The 15,361-nt window shown below is 41.4% G+C and overlaps 1 pseudogene; it reads right to left on the reverse strand.

Moving 5' to 3' along the window:
• Positions 1–11,959: 11,959 nt before the first annotated feature.
• On the reverse strand, positions 11,960–12,337 carry LOC114202192 (large ribosomal subunit protein eL31 pseudogene; annotated as a pseudogene).
• Positions 12,338–15,361: the final 3,024 nt, after the last annotated feature.

Below are 15,361 nucleotides of genomic sequence, written 5' to 3' on the forward strand. Positions count from 1 at the left end.
TGTTCTGTTACTTGCTTTGTTCACTTAATTATATGTCTGAGTCATCTTCCCATGTCACTCCATGTGGTGAACAAACTCATTTTTTGTTTTCTTTTAAAAGTTTTTTCATTGAGGGTCACCTGGGTGGCTCAGTCAGTTCAGCGTCTGCCTTTGGCTCAGGTCATGATCTCAGGGTCCTGGGATCAAGCCCCGTGTTGGGCTCCCTGTTCCATGGGAAGCCTGCTTCTCCCTCTCCCTCTGCCTTTTGCTCCCCCGCTTATGTGCTTTCTCTCTCTGTCAAATAAATAAAATCTTAAAAAATTCTTTTTCATTGAAGAATATCCTACATGCAGAAAAGAGCACAAATAAAAAATGTGCATGCAAGTCAATGAATTTTCACACAATGAACACGCTAGAACCTTGCAACTAGGACCCAATCAAGGAAAAGAATGAACAGCTCCCCACCCTGGATTTCCTGTCCTGCTTCCTTTTTTGTCACTACCCTGATCCTGCCTTCCCCAAACACTATCTTGATATAGAACACTACAGATTAACTTTTTCTGCTTTTGGGACTTTATATCAATGGAATCACACCATATGTTCTCTTTTGCATCTGGCTTCATTCACCTCAACATTATGTTTGTGAGATTCAATCTTTTTTTTCCTTTAAATTTTTTATTGTTATGTTAATCACCATACATCATTTGTTTTTGATATAGTGTTCCATGATTCATTGTTTGTGCATAACACCCAGTGCTCCACGCAGAACGTGCCCTCCCTAATACCCATAACCAGGCTAACCCATCCCCCCAACCCCCCTCCCCCCTAGAACCCTCAGTTTGTTTTTCAGAGTCCACCGTCTCTCATGGTTCGTCTCCCCCTCTGATTTACTCCCCTTCATTCTTCCCCTCCTGCTATCTTCTTCTTTTTTTTTTTTCTTAACATATATTGCATTATTTGTTTCAGAGGTACAGATCTGTGATTCAACAGTCTTGCACAATTCACAGTGCTCACCATAGCACATACCCTCCCCAATGTCTATCACCCAGTCACCCCATCCCTCCCACCCCCCACCAGTCCAGCAACCCTCAGTTTGTTTCCTGAGATTAAGAATTCCTCATATCAGTGAAGTAATATGATACATGTCTTTCTCTGATTGACTTATTTCACTCAGCATAACACCCTCCAGTTCCATCCACGTCATTGCAAATGACAAGATCTCATTCCTTTTGATGGCTGCATCATATTCCATTCTGTATGTATACCACTTCTTCTTTATCCATTCATCTGTCGATGGACATCTTGGCTCTTTCCACAGTTTGGCTATTGTGGACATTGCTGCTATAAACATTGGGGTGCATGTACCCCTTCGGGTCCCTACATTTGTATCTTTGGGGTAAATACCCAGTAGTGCAATTGCTGGATCGAATGGTAGCTCTAATTTCAACTGTTTGAGGAACCTCCATACTGTTTTCCAGAGGGGTTGCACCAGCTTGCATTCCCACCAACAGTGTAGGAGGGTTCCCCTTTCTCCACATCCCCGCCAACATCTGTCGTTCCCTGACTTGTTCATTTTAGCCATTCTGACAGGTGTGAGGTGGTATCTCATGGAGGTTTTGATTTGGATTTCCCTGATGCCGAGCGATGTTGAGAACTTTTTCATGTGCCTGTTGGCCATTTGGATGTTTTCTTTGGAAAAATGTCTGTTCATGTCTTCTGCCCATTTCTTGATCGAATTATTTGTTCTTTGGGTGTTGAGTTTGATAAGTTCTTTATAGATTTTGAATACTAGCCCTTTATCTGATATGTCATTTGCAAATATTTTCTCCCATTCTGTCGACTGTCTTTTGGTTTTGTGGACTGTTTCTTTGCTGTGCAAAAGCTTTTTATCTTGATGAAATCCCAATAGTTCATTTTTGCCCTTACTTCCTCTGCCTTTGGCGATGTTTCTAGGAAGAAGTTGCTGTGGCTTAAGTCGAAGAGGTTGCTGCCTGTGTTCTCGTTTAGGATTTTGATGGACTCCTGTCTCACATTTAGGTCTTTCAACCATTTGGAGTCTATTTTTGTGTGTGGTGTAAGGAAATGGTCCAGTTTCATTCTTCTGCATGTGGCTGTCCAATTTTCCCAACACCATTTGTTCAAGAGACTGTTTTTTTTCCATTGGACATACTTTCCTGCTTTGTCAAAGATTAGTTGACCATAGAGTTGAGGGTCCATTTCTGGGCTCTCGATTCTGTTCCATTGATCTATGTGTCTGTTTTTGTGCCAGTACCATACTGTCTTGATGATGACAGCTTTGTAATAGAGCTGGAAGTCTGGAATTGTGATGCCGCCAGCTTTGGTTTTCTTTTTCAACATTCCTCTGGCTATTCGGGGTCTCTTCTGGTTCCATACAAATTTTAGGATTATTTGTTCCATTTCTTTGAAAAAGGTGGATGGTATTTTGATGGGGATTGCATTGAATGTGTAGATTACTCTAGGTAGCATTGACATCTTCACAATGTTTGTTCTTCCAATCCATGAGCATGGAACGTTTTTCCATTTCTTTGTGTCTTCCTCAATTTCTTTCATGAGTATTTAATACTTTTGTGAGTACAGATCCTTTGCCTCTTTGGTTAGATTTATTCCTAGGTATCTTATGGTTTTGGGTGCAATTGTAAATGGGATTGACTCCTTAATTTGTCTCTCTTCTGTCTTGTTGTTGGTGTATAGGAATGCCACTGATTTCTGTGCATTGATTTTATATCCTGCCACTTTACTGAATTCCTGTATGAGTTCTAGCAGTTTTGGTGTGGAGTCTTTTGGGTTTTCCAATAAAGTATTGTATCATCTGCAAAGAGTGAGAGTTTGACTTCCTCTTTGCTGATTTGGATGCCTTTGATTTCTTTTTGTTGTCTGATTGCTGTGGCTAGGACTTCTAATACTATGTTGAATAGCCGTGGTGAGAGTGGACATCCCTGACACGTTCCTGACCTTAGGGGGAAAGCTCTCAGCTTTTCTGTATGATATTTGCTGTAGGTTTTTCATAGATGGCTTTTATGATATTGAGGTATGTACCCTCTATCCCTATACTCTGAAGAGTTTTGATCAAGAAAGGATGCTGTACTTCCTCAAATGCTTTTTCTACATCTATTGAGAGGATCATATGATTCTTGTTCTTTCTTTTGTTAATGTATTGTATCACGTTGATTGATTTGCGGATGTTGAACCAGTCTTGCAGCCCAGGGATAAATCCCACTTGGTCATGGTGAATAATCCTTTTAATGTACTGTTGGATCCTACTGGCTAGTATTTTGGTGAGAATTTTTGCGTCCATGTTCATCAAGGATATTGGTCTGTAATTCTCCTTTTTGAAGGGGTCTTTGTCTGTTTTGGGGATCAAGGTAATGCTGGCCTCATAAAATGAGTTTGGAAGTTTTCCTTCCATTTCTATTTTTTGGAACAGTTTCAGGAGAATAGGTATTAATTCTTCTTTAAATGTTTGGTAGAATTCCTCTGGGAAGCATCTGGCCGTGGGTTTTTGTTTGTTGGGAGTTTTTTGATGACTGCTTCAATTTCCTTAGTGGTTATAGGTCTGTTCAGGTTTTCTATTTTTCCTGCTTCAATATTGGTAGTTGATACATCTCTAGGAATGCATCCATTTCTTCCAGGTTATCTAATTTGCTGGCATAGAGTTGCTCATAATAAGTTCTTATAATTGTTTGTATTTCTTTGGTGTTGTGATCTTTCCTCTTTCATTTATGATTTTGTTGATTTGGGTCATTTCTCTTTTCTTTTTGATAAGTCTGGCCAGGGGTTTTTCAATCTTGTTCATTCTTTCAAAGAACCAGCTCCTAGTTTCGTTGATCTGTTCTACTGTTCTTTTGGTTTCTATTTCATTGATTTCTGCTCTGGTCTTTATTATTTCTCTTCTCCTGCTGGGTTTAGGCTTTATTTGCTGTTCTTTCTCTAGCTCCTTTAGGTGTACGGTTAGGTTGTGTATTTGAGACCTTTGTCGTTTCTTGAGAAAGGCTTGTATTGCTACATACTTTCCTCTTAGGACTGCCTTTGCTGCATCCCAAAGATTTTGAACAGTTGTGTTTTCATTTTCATTGGTTTCCATGAATTTTTAAAATTCTTCCTTAATTTCCTGGTTGACCCATTCATTCTTTAGTAGGATGCTCTTTAGCCTCCATGTATTTGAGTTCTTTCCGACTTTCCTCTTGTGATTGAGTTCTAGTTTCAAAGCATTGTGGTCTGAAAATATGCAGGGAATAATCCCAGTCTTTTGGTACTGGTTGAGACCTGATTTGTGACCTAGGATATGATCTATTCTAGAGAATGTTCCATGGGCACTAGAGAAGAATGTATATTCCGTTGCTTTGGGATGGAATGTTTTGAATATTTCTGTGAAGTCCATTTGGTCCAGTGTGTCATTTAAAATCCTTATTTCCTTGTTGATCTTTTGCTTAGATGATCTGTCCATTTCAGTCAGGGGGGTGTTAAAGTCCCCCACTATTATTGTATTGTTGTCAATATGTTTCTTTGCTTTTGTTATCAATTGCCTTATATAATTGGCTGCTCCCATGTTAGGGGCATAGATATTTACAATTGTTAGATCTTCTTGTTGGATAGACCCTTTAAGTAGGATATAGTGTCCTTCCACATCTCTTATTACAGTCTTTGGTTTAAAATCTAATTTGTGTGATAGAAGGATTGCCACCCCAGCTTTCTTTTGGTGTCCATTAGCATGGTAAATAGTTTTCCACCCCCTCACTTTCAATGTGGGGGTGTCTTTGGGTCTAAAATGAGTCTCTTGCAGACAGCATATGGATGGGTCTTGTTTTTTAATCCAATCTGATAGCCTGTGTCTTTTGATTGGGGCATTTAGCCCATTTACATTCAGGGTAACTATTGAAAGATATGAATTTAGTGCCATTGTATTGCCTGTAAGGTGACTGTTACTGTATATTGTCTTTGTTCCTTTCTGGTCTATGCTGCTTTTAGGCTCTCTCTTTGCTTAGAGGACCCCTTTCAATATTTCTTGGAGGGCTGGTTTCGTGTTTGCAAATTCCTTTAGTTTTTGTTTGTCCTGGAAGCTTTTTATCTCTCCTTCTATTTTCAATGACAGCCTAGCTGGATATAGTATTCTTGGCTGCATGTTTTTCTCATTTAGTGCTCTGAGGATATTATGCCAGTCCTTTCTGGCCTGCCAGGTCTCTGTGGATAGGTCTGTTGCCAATCTAATGTTTCTACCATTGTAGGTTACAGATCTCTTCTCCCGAGCTGCTTTCAAGATTTCCTCTTTGTCTCTGAGACTCGTAAGTTTTACTATTAGATGTTGGGGTGTTGACCTATTTTTATTGATTTTGAGAGGGGTTCTCTGTCCCTCCTGGATTTTGATGCCTGTTTCCTTCCCCACATTAGGAAAGTTCTCTGCTATAATTTGCTCCAATATACCTTCTGCCCCCCTCTCTCTTTCTTCTTCTTCTGGGATCTCAATTATTCTAATGTTTCTTCTTATTGTATCACTTATCTCTCAAATCCTGCCCTCGTGATCCAGTAGCTGTTTCTCTCTCTTTTTCTCAGCTTCTTTATTTTCCATCATTTGGTCCTCTATATCACTAATTCTCTCTTCTGCCTCATTTATCTTAGCAGTTAGTGCCCCCATTTTTTATTGCACTTCATGAATAGCCTTTTTGATTTCGACTTGGTTAGATTTTAGTTCTTTTATTTCTCCAGGAAGAGTTTCTCTAATAACTTCCACACTTTTTTCAAGCCCAGGTAATATCTTTAAAATCATGATTCTGAACTCTAGGTCCGACATCATACTAACGTCTGTATTGAGTAGGTCCCTGGCAGCCGGTACTACCTCTTGTTCTTTTTGTTGAGGTGATTTTTCCATCTTGTCATTTTGTCCAGAGGAGAATAGATGAATGAGAGAACAAAATGCTAACAGGTTAACAACGTCCCCAGCAAATATACTCTAAACAAATCTGAAAAGACCTGAAATCAGGGGAAAAGAAAGAGATAGAAAGAAAAGGAAAGAGAAAAAAAAGAAAAAAGATAAAAACAAACAACAGAACAAAACAAAAAAACCCAGAATATATCAAATATGATAAGGTTAGTGCATAGATCAATGCCACACACTAGATTTTGGGTGTATTTTGGTCTGTCAGAAGAAAGTGCCTCCTAAATTTCTAAAGAAAGAAAGACTTATATATGTACAAAATGAGTGTTGGTACGATGAAGGGATGGAATATGACTGTAAAGATGAAAAGTATGGAAAAGTTTTAAAAAAGAAATTGATAAGGTGCTTGAAAAAAGAAAGAAGTGGATTAAAAAGAAAGAAAGGAAGGAAGAAAGAAAGAAAAGGGGAGAGAATGTGATCAGGCAGGAGACTAGAACAAAGCCACACACTAGAGATTTAGGGTATATTTTGATATGTTAGAAGAAACTGTGTCTCAAAATTTTAAAGAGAGAACAACTTATATATATATTTCAAAAATAAGGGTAACTACAATGAAGGGATAGAATATGACTCTAAAAATGAAAAATAAAAATGTTTTTTTTTAAAGGGATTGATAAGATATTGGTTGAAAAAGGGAAAAAGAAAAATAAAAAAAAACAGTTAAAAAATTAACTTTGAAAGACTAATGAATCATGGTAAAAAAGCCATGAATTTTATGTGCAGCATTCCCCTAGCGCTGGAGTTCTCCCATTCTCCTTGATCGGTAAACTTGGTCTTGGCTGGCTGTTCGTGCTGATCTTCTGGGGGAGGGGCCTGTTGCTGTGGTTTCCAAATATCTTTGCCTGAGGTGGAATTGCCCCGCCCTTGTTTGTCCGGGCTAAGTAATCAGCTCGGGGTTTGCTCTCGGGAGCTTTTGTTCCCTGCAAGCTTTCCGTACAGTGTTGGAGGACGAGAGTGAAAATGGCAGCACCCAATCTCTGCCTGGAGGAGCCGAGAACTCGGGGCCCCGCTCCTCAGTGCACCCTCAGAGAAAAGCAGTCAGTCACTCCCGTCTCCCCGGTCTCTGGCCGCACTCCGTGCTCACCCGGCCTGTGACTGAGCGTTTGTATCTCTGGCACCCGACCCCGTGTGGAGTCTCCAAACCCAGCAGATCCCTGCGGTGCGCTCCCGCGCCGCTCCTCCCAGGGGAGGAAGGGGAGTCTCCCCGGCTCTGCCGCTTGTTGGGTCCCTGCTGGAGGAGCAGTGGCCCGACTGGGCCATATAGCAGTGGCCCGACTGGGCCACAGTTTATGGCAACCCCGAGCTGAGAGCCCGCGCCTCGGCTCCGTCTCTGCAGCCGGCTTCCCCGCTCCGATTCCTGGGAGCTCTGCCGCACTCAGGCACCCCTGGTCTTTCTGTGACCCTGAGGGTCCTGAGACCACACTGTCCCGGGAGGATTCCACCCCCCGGCTTAGCCACTGCAGCGACGTCCCTCAGCGGAGCCGACTTCTAAACATTCCGATTTTGTGCTCCGGGGCTCTATCACTTGCCAGAAGTGGCCGGCGGAGGCCTCATCCCCGGCCGTCTCTCCTCCGGAATATCGCCTCGGATTCACTTCTCCACACGTCCTACCTTCCAGAAAGTGGTCGCTTTTCTGTTCAGAGTTGTTGCTATCCTTTCCTTTGATCTCCTGTTGAGTTTGTAGGTGTTCAGAATGGTTTGATCCCCATCCAGCTGAATTCCTGAGACCTGAGGAAATCCAGGTCTCCTACTCCTCTGCCATCTTGCTCCGCCCCCTGAGATTCAATCTTTTTTGCATGTGGCTGGAGATCCTCAATATTATTGCTTTATAACAGTATTTTTCAATCTTTTTCATTATTTTCTCCTCACAAGAAGCCATTTTAGAGATTTTTCCTAATTGTCCCTCCATGAACTTTAATACCACAGATATACTATCTATGTGTCTATCATATATCTACCTATCTCTCTCTCTATCTCTATATTGTTTGTATATCTGTATATTTTTTATTTCCCCCAAGTGAATTTTGCCCCTGGGGGGGGTAAAATATTGCTCTCACTGAAGATGCATGCTTTATAGTGTTCCACTTATTTACCCAATTTGTTAGTAATGGATATTTGGGTAGTTTCTGTTTTTGTTTTTTCTTTGAGATTATGAGCCATGGAACTATGTACACCTAGTATATGCCTTTTAATAAACATATGTACACATTTCTATTGGGTATACACTTATAAGTGAAAGTGCTGGATAATAGAGACTATATATGTATAACTTCAGTAGTCATTGCCAAACTATATCCCAAAGGGTTGTGTCACTTTTTACCCTTCCATCAGCAGTCCCTAAGGGTTCCAAATCCAAGACAACACTTGATATATTTTTTTTCATTTTAGCCACTCCAGTGCATGTATTGTATCATTGGTTTTATAAAGGGCACAGCATTCCATAGAATAGACGGACAGTAATTTTTTAAGTCATTTCCCTGATGATTGGACATTCTTTTTTTTTTTTTTTTTTTTTTGCCAAGGCAAATAACCTTGCTATTTGACATGAACAACCTGTACATTCCTCTTCAGGCACAAGGTTGAGCCTTTTTTGGAGAAATTCCTACAGGTGGAATTACTGGTTTAAAGGGCATAAGGTGTCAAAAATCTGCTAAATTTTGGCTGCTAATTTGCTTTCTCAAAAGGCTCTAGCAATTTGTTTTCCATCTCAAAGAATATATAAGCATGTGCCCATATCCCTAAATCATTAAGAATATAAGATATTCCTATAAGTTCCAGTTTCCTCTTGTAAGAAATGAAGACCTACCTTTTAGGACTGCTCAGAGATTCAGAGATAGCCCATATGTAAAACACCCAGCAATGTTCCTTCTTGGCATATAGAAGGATGCTATGTTTTCTTCTTTTCCATCATCCCCTCTTCTCTTCCTGGTCCTCCTCCTTCTTCACTTAATTTATTCAACAAATATTTATTGGGTATTGTATCTGACCCCGGGCCAACGTTGGTAAATAAAACTCAGTAGTCTTTGTCTTTGTGAAGATTACAATCTTATCTCCATTGTCACAATAGCATCCACAGGTCTCATCCCTGGCACTGTAATAAATATTAATTACAGAATATGTCCCAATCATGAGCTTTCTGTGCAGGGGTAGGGCTTGGGCGCTGTCTAAAGCATGCAGGGAAGCATCCCCTCCCATGTTTCTTCACAATGACCCAGGTAGGTTTGGCCATTCCAAAAGTGGACAGGACAACACACCTGGGAGTACATGGAATCATCTGCGGAGGTGACCTGGAAGACGTCACCTTGTTCTGTGACGGTGTAAAAAGCACACATTGTTCATTGGAAGAGAAATAAAAGCCAGAGAAAGACCTAATCAAACAGGACCCAATGTCCCATCCTCATCTCAGACCAAATATTTTAGCTAAATTATACTTCTGCCACCTTCTGTCTTCTTGAAATCTCATTCTTTCATAGGGTCTAGTCAGCAAAGAAGACTGAATCTTAGGGGAAAGAATTGAGAATGTGGATGTTTGCAATGATGTGCTGGAAAGTGTTTAACAACAGGCTTGTTCTAAACAAACAAGTAAGCAAGCAAGCAAAGAAACAACACAAAGCAAAAAAGTCCTGATTTTCAGTGTTGGTCAGTTTTCATCGTGTAAATATTCCCATGGTGGCTGATTTCAAGTTATCAACACAGCATCACTGAATGTAGAGTTATGAAAAGCTGGTTTCAGTACACCACTGAGTGTCTTAGAGAGACTCCCTGAGAGGGTCCAGTTCCCAAATTTCCATTGACTGATGAATGGATAAAGAAGTTGTGATATAAGAACACTCATGAAAGAAATTGAAGAAGACACAAAAAGATGGACAAACATTCCATGCTCATGATTCAGAGGAATAAACATTGTTAAAATGTCTATGCTACACAGAGCAATCTATACCTTCAACGCCATCCCGATCAAAATTCCAATGACATTTTTCAAAGTGCTGGAACAAACAATCCTAAAATTTGCATGGAATCAGAAAAGACCCTGAATCACCAAGGAAATGTTGAAAAAGAAAAACAAAGCTGGGAGCATCACGTTGCCTGATTTCAAGCTATATTACAAAACAGTGATCACTGAGACAGCATGGTACTGGCACAAAACAGACATATAGACCAATGGAATGGAATAGAGAGCCCAGATATGGACCCTCAACTCTATGGTCAACTAATCTTTGACAAAGCAGGAAAAAATATGCAATGGAAAAAAGACAGTCTCTTCAATAAATGGTGCTGGGAAAATTGGACAGCCATATGTAGAAGAATGAAACTCAACCATTCTCTAACACTATATGCAAAGATAAACTCAAAATGGATGAAAGACCTCAATGTGAAACAGGAATCCATCAAAATCCTAGAGGAGAACATAGGCAGTAACCTCTTTGACATCAGCTGCAGCAACTTCTTTCAAGATACATCTCCAAAGGCTAGTGAAACAAAGGCAAAAATGAACTTTTGGGACTTCATCTAGATAAAAAGCTTCTGCACAGCAAAGGAAACAGTCAACAAAACAAAGAGGCGACCCACAGAATGGGAGAAGATATTTGCAAATGACACGACAGACAAAGGGCTGGTATCCAAGATCTATAAAGAACTTCTCAAACTCAACACCCAAAAAACACATAATCAAGTCAACAAATGGGCAGAAGATATGAACAGACACTTCTCCAAAGAAGACATACAAATGGCTAACAGACACATGAAAAAATGTTCATCATCATTAACCATCAGGGAAATTCAAATCAAAATCACATTGAGATACCACCTTATACCAGTTAGAGTGGCAAAAATTGACAAGGCAAGAAACAACAAATGTTGGAGAGGTTGTGGAGAAAGGGGAACCCTCTTACACTGTTGGTGGGAATGCAAGTTGGTACAGCCACTTTGGAAAACAGTGTGGAGGTGCCTCACAAAATTAAAAATAGAGCTACCCTATGAGCCAGCAATTGCACTCCTGGGTATTTACCCCAAAGACACAGATGTAGTGAAAAGAAAGGCCATATACACCCCAATGATCATAGCAGCAATGTCCGCAATAGCCAAACTGTGGAAAGAGCCGAGAAGCCCTTCATCAGATGAATGGATAAAGAAGATGTGGTCCATATATACAATGGAATATTACTCAGCCATCAGGATGAGTACCCAACTTTTGCATCAACATGGATGGGACTGGAGGAGATTATGCTAAGTGAAATAAGTCAAGCAGAGAAAGTCAATTATCATATGGTTTCACTTATTTGTGGAACATAAGGTATAGCATGGAGGACATTAGGAGAAGGAAGGGAAAAATGAAGAGGGGGAAATCGGAGGGGGAGACGAACTATGGACTCCGAGAAACAAACAGGGTTTTAGAGGGGAGGGGTGTGTGGAGATGGGTTAGCCTGGTGATGGGTATTAAGGAGGGCATGTATTGCATGGAGCACTGGGTGTTATACGAAAACAATGAATCATGGATCACTACATCAAAAACTAATGATGTAATGTATGGTGACTAACATAACATAATAAAATAAAATTAAGTAAAACAAAGAAGTTGTGGTATACATATACAACAGAATATTACTCAGCCATCAAAAAAAAAAATGAAATCTTGCCATTTGCAATGACATGGATGGAGCTAGAGTGTATTATGCTAAAGGAAATAAGTCAGCCAGAGAAAGAAAAATACCATATGATTTCACCCATATGTGGGTTTAAAAAACAAAACAGATGAACATAGGAGAAGGAGAAAAAAGTGAGAGAGGGAAGCAAGCCATAAGAGACTCTTAATGATAGAGAATAAACAGGATTCCTGGAGGGGAGGTGGGTGGGGGATGGGCTAAAAGGGTGATGGACATTAAGGAGGGCACTTGTGATGAGCACTGGGTGTTGTATGTAAGTGATGAATCACTAAATTCTGCTCCTGAAACCAGTATTCCACTATATGTTAACTAACTAGAATTTACTTATTTATTTTTTGGTTTTATACCTTTATTTGACAATCAGCGATTAGTTCTCATCTACATTAACTGTCTGTAGATTTTTGAGAGTGCTGACAGGTTCATAGGTAACCAGTGTGTAGAGCTTGTTTGGTGAATCTTCATCCTCGTTACGTTTTCTGGATAACTGCACATGGATACGGTATGGAACATTCTTTATTCCTTTGGTCCAGACAGCTTTGTTGAGCCTGGTGTCAATGTGCACATCTGGAGTTCCCATCTCCTTCGTGGCAAATTTCCAGATCACTTTGAGCGCCCAAGGGGCACGCTTCTTGAAACTCTCTCCATGGATGCGCTTGTGAATGTTGATGGTGTATTCTCCGGTCACTACCTCGTTGATGGCAGAATGGCCCTTCTTCTTCTTGCTACCCTTCTTCATGGGAGCCATTCGGCCAGGCCCTGGTTGGAAAGAAAGCTTAATAACTAGAATTTAAATAAAAAACTGAAGAAGGAAAAAAAGGAGGATCCAGCTCATATGGCCAGAATTGAAAAGGATATTTCCTGAGGCACCCCTTCTTCATGGAAGCAGGTAGATCCAGTCCTGGGGGTGGGTCCATGTTTGGACCTGTCATTCAGAGTTAGGTAGGTGCATAAGAAGGGAGAGATGGATGGATGAATGCTCTGGGATGTCCAGTTGTTTTCTGAAATGAGGAGTGGCAGAGATGGTTCCTCATCAATTCCTCTTCAGTACACCAATGACAAGACTTAAGAAGGTCCTGGCTTCTCTGATGAGATATATATTTACACAGTGTCAGGGTGTGAAAGAAGGATGTGTTACTATGGGCCTTAGGAACTCAGAGTTAATTAATCAGCTAGTTAAATTAATTATATTAATCAGAGTTATCCAACAATTAGTTATCCAGAAGAAAACCACCTCGTGTAAAGACTCCATGAAGGGATGCATGCCTAGAGGTTATAGGGTTGCATGTTGGCTTCCCAGAGGAGCTGGCATTTCATCCAAGACCTGAGGAATGAACATGTGTTTTCTAAGGTGGGCATATGGGAGAAGCAGCCCAGGCAGAGGGAACCCAGCATGGGCAATAGCGGAGGTGAAGGAGAGGACTTGGTGGCTTCAAGGTACCATGCCTGCTCCCATGTGGCTGGAGAATCAACTGTAAAGGATGGTGGTGCTGAGAAGTGAGTCCAGGTGGTAAGTCCAGAGAGGGATGGGATAATGAATGGGCTTGAATTCACTCTAGGGAGTCTGGATTTTGTTGGGTTATGGGGAGACTGATCATCCTTGTTTGATCAGGACTTATGGGTTTTCTGGGATGTGGGGATTTTATTTTATTTTATTTTTTTAAGATTTTATTTATTTATTTGACAGAGAGAGACAAAGTGAGAGAAGGAACACAAGCAGGGTGAGTGGGAGAGGGAGAAGCAGCCTTCCCGCTGAGCAGGGCTCGATTCCAGGACCCCGGGACCACGACCCGAGCCGAAGGCAGATGCGCAATGACTGAGGCACCCAGGTGCCCCTGATGTGAGGATTTTAGTACTAAAAAACTTGTGAAATGAGTTGGTCCCTTATCAGAGAGGGAGCCATTGAGGAATTCTCAGCTGGGGAGTGATAACCACTTCTTTTGGTTGTTAAAAGATCAACTGATATTCGGGGAAAATGAAGTTTCTGTAGGAGGCCATCTCTGAACCCTCCCTGGGATCCCAATTTCCAGGGCTCCCTCCACTTCTCCTGGGCATTCACATTGCTCTTATAAATGATGCCAGTTTGATGTCTGCCCTCCCCAGGGGACAGCTAGCTGATGAGAGAGTGAGCCACACATGTAGTTTTTACTCAGCACCGAGCAAGGCTCATGGAAATGTTCAATAAATATCTGTGAATTGGGAGAGAGTGCCTGGCACTGTCAGAATTGACCCTCATGTTCCATAACCCTACAGGTATAAGCTGGGAATAATACCACCTCCCTCATCAAGGCTGTAGTATGAAAACATCTACTACAAGATTTGGGATGGGGGCTCAAGAGTAGGTGTTCAAGAAATCTTTGTGGAATGTGAATCAGAATGGTAAGGAGGAAAGGGTGAGTCACCATGGGCTGGTGTAACTGTTAGCTAATTAATCACTTAATTAAATTGATGAATTGTATTTATATTTACTAATTTAATCATGGTCTAATTTTATTATTTGATGATGTTGTTTTATTTTATGACGGTGAGCTGTCTGCATGGAGCTCTCATGGGGAATTTAGAGAGCCTGTAGACAGAGTTTCGGGTGACCAGTGGCAAGATGGGGTTACAGCAGGCTATGGGAGCCCCGAGGAGACCCCTGACCTGGCCCATGGGTGGAGCTGAGCTGTCCCCACAGTGCATTCCCATTCTGGTTGTGTGGCAGGCAAATCATAACCTTTCTGGGCTGGAATTGCCTCACTTGTTAATACCTACTTGGAGAACTGTTCCAAGGAAGAAATCAAAAACTTTTGGAAAGTGACCAGGAGTCACCTGACCAGTGGGCAGGCACTGGGTCCGAACCTGTTTTTGGAGCTCTGGATACACGGTCTTCAGGGGTTTACATACCAGGGCAACACTTCTCCATGGCTGCATCCTGCAATTACTTGGGAAGCTCTTAAAAATATAGATGCCTGAGTCCTCTTCCAGAAGATTCTGATTTAAGTGATCAAGGCAGGGTCTTGACATTGGGCTTTTTTTTTTTTTTTTTTTTTGAGAGAGAGAGCACCCGCACACACCTCACGGGGATGGGGGCACAGAGGGAGAGGGAGAGAGAGAATCTTAAGCTGGGTGTGGAGCCAGACATGGGGCTCAATCTCACCACCCTGAGATCATGACCTAAGCCAAAATCAAGAGTCAGACACTTAACCTACTGAGCCTCCAAGGTGCCCCTTGACATCGATATTTTTGAAAAGGAACCCAGGTTGAAAACCATTGGTTTTGTGTGAAGGGACAGATAATAACTGAACAAATTAATAAACAAGATAATTTGGATGATGACCCATGTTTAAAATGGAAGTAGACCCGATAGGGTGACCGAGAAGGACTACACATGGGGACAGGATGGTCAGGGTGGGTCTTGGAGGAGAGGACACTCGAGCCAGTCCTGGGAAGTGGATGTGATTTATTCACATGGCCCCTTCCTCCTTCCCTTATACTCCCACTTCTCCGGCATGGCTGCACATTGGAGTCACTGAGCAGGTGTTAAAAATGAAAATGCCTGGCTCCCATCCCCAGAGAGCTGATTTAGTGGGGCCCAGGACACATATATGATAAAATTTACCATTGTAACCATTTTATTTTTATTTAAAATCTTGGGGCGCCTGGGTGGCTCCATTGGTTAAGTGTCCAACTCTTGATCGCAGCTCAGGTCTTCATCTTGGGGTCCTGAGTTCAAGCCCTGCATTGGGCTCCATGCTGGGAGTAGAGCCTACTTAAAAAAATAAAATATTTT

The sequence above is a fragment of the Eumetopias jubatus genome, unplaced genomic scaffold (genome assembly GCF_037043125.1).
Source record: "Eumetopias jubatus isolate StellerSeaLion01/CBP00866 unplaced genomic scaffold, mEumJub1_p1.0 scaffold_1, whole genome shotgun sequence".
NCBI classification, from domain to species: domain Eukaryota; kingdom Metazoa; phylum Chordata; class Mammalia; order Carnivora; family Otariidae; genus Eumetopias; species Eumetopias jubatus.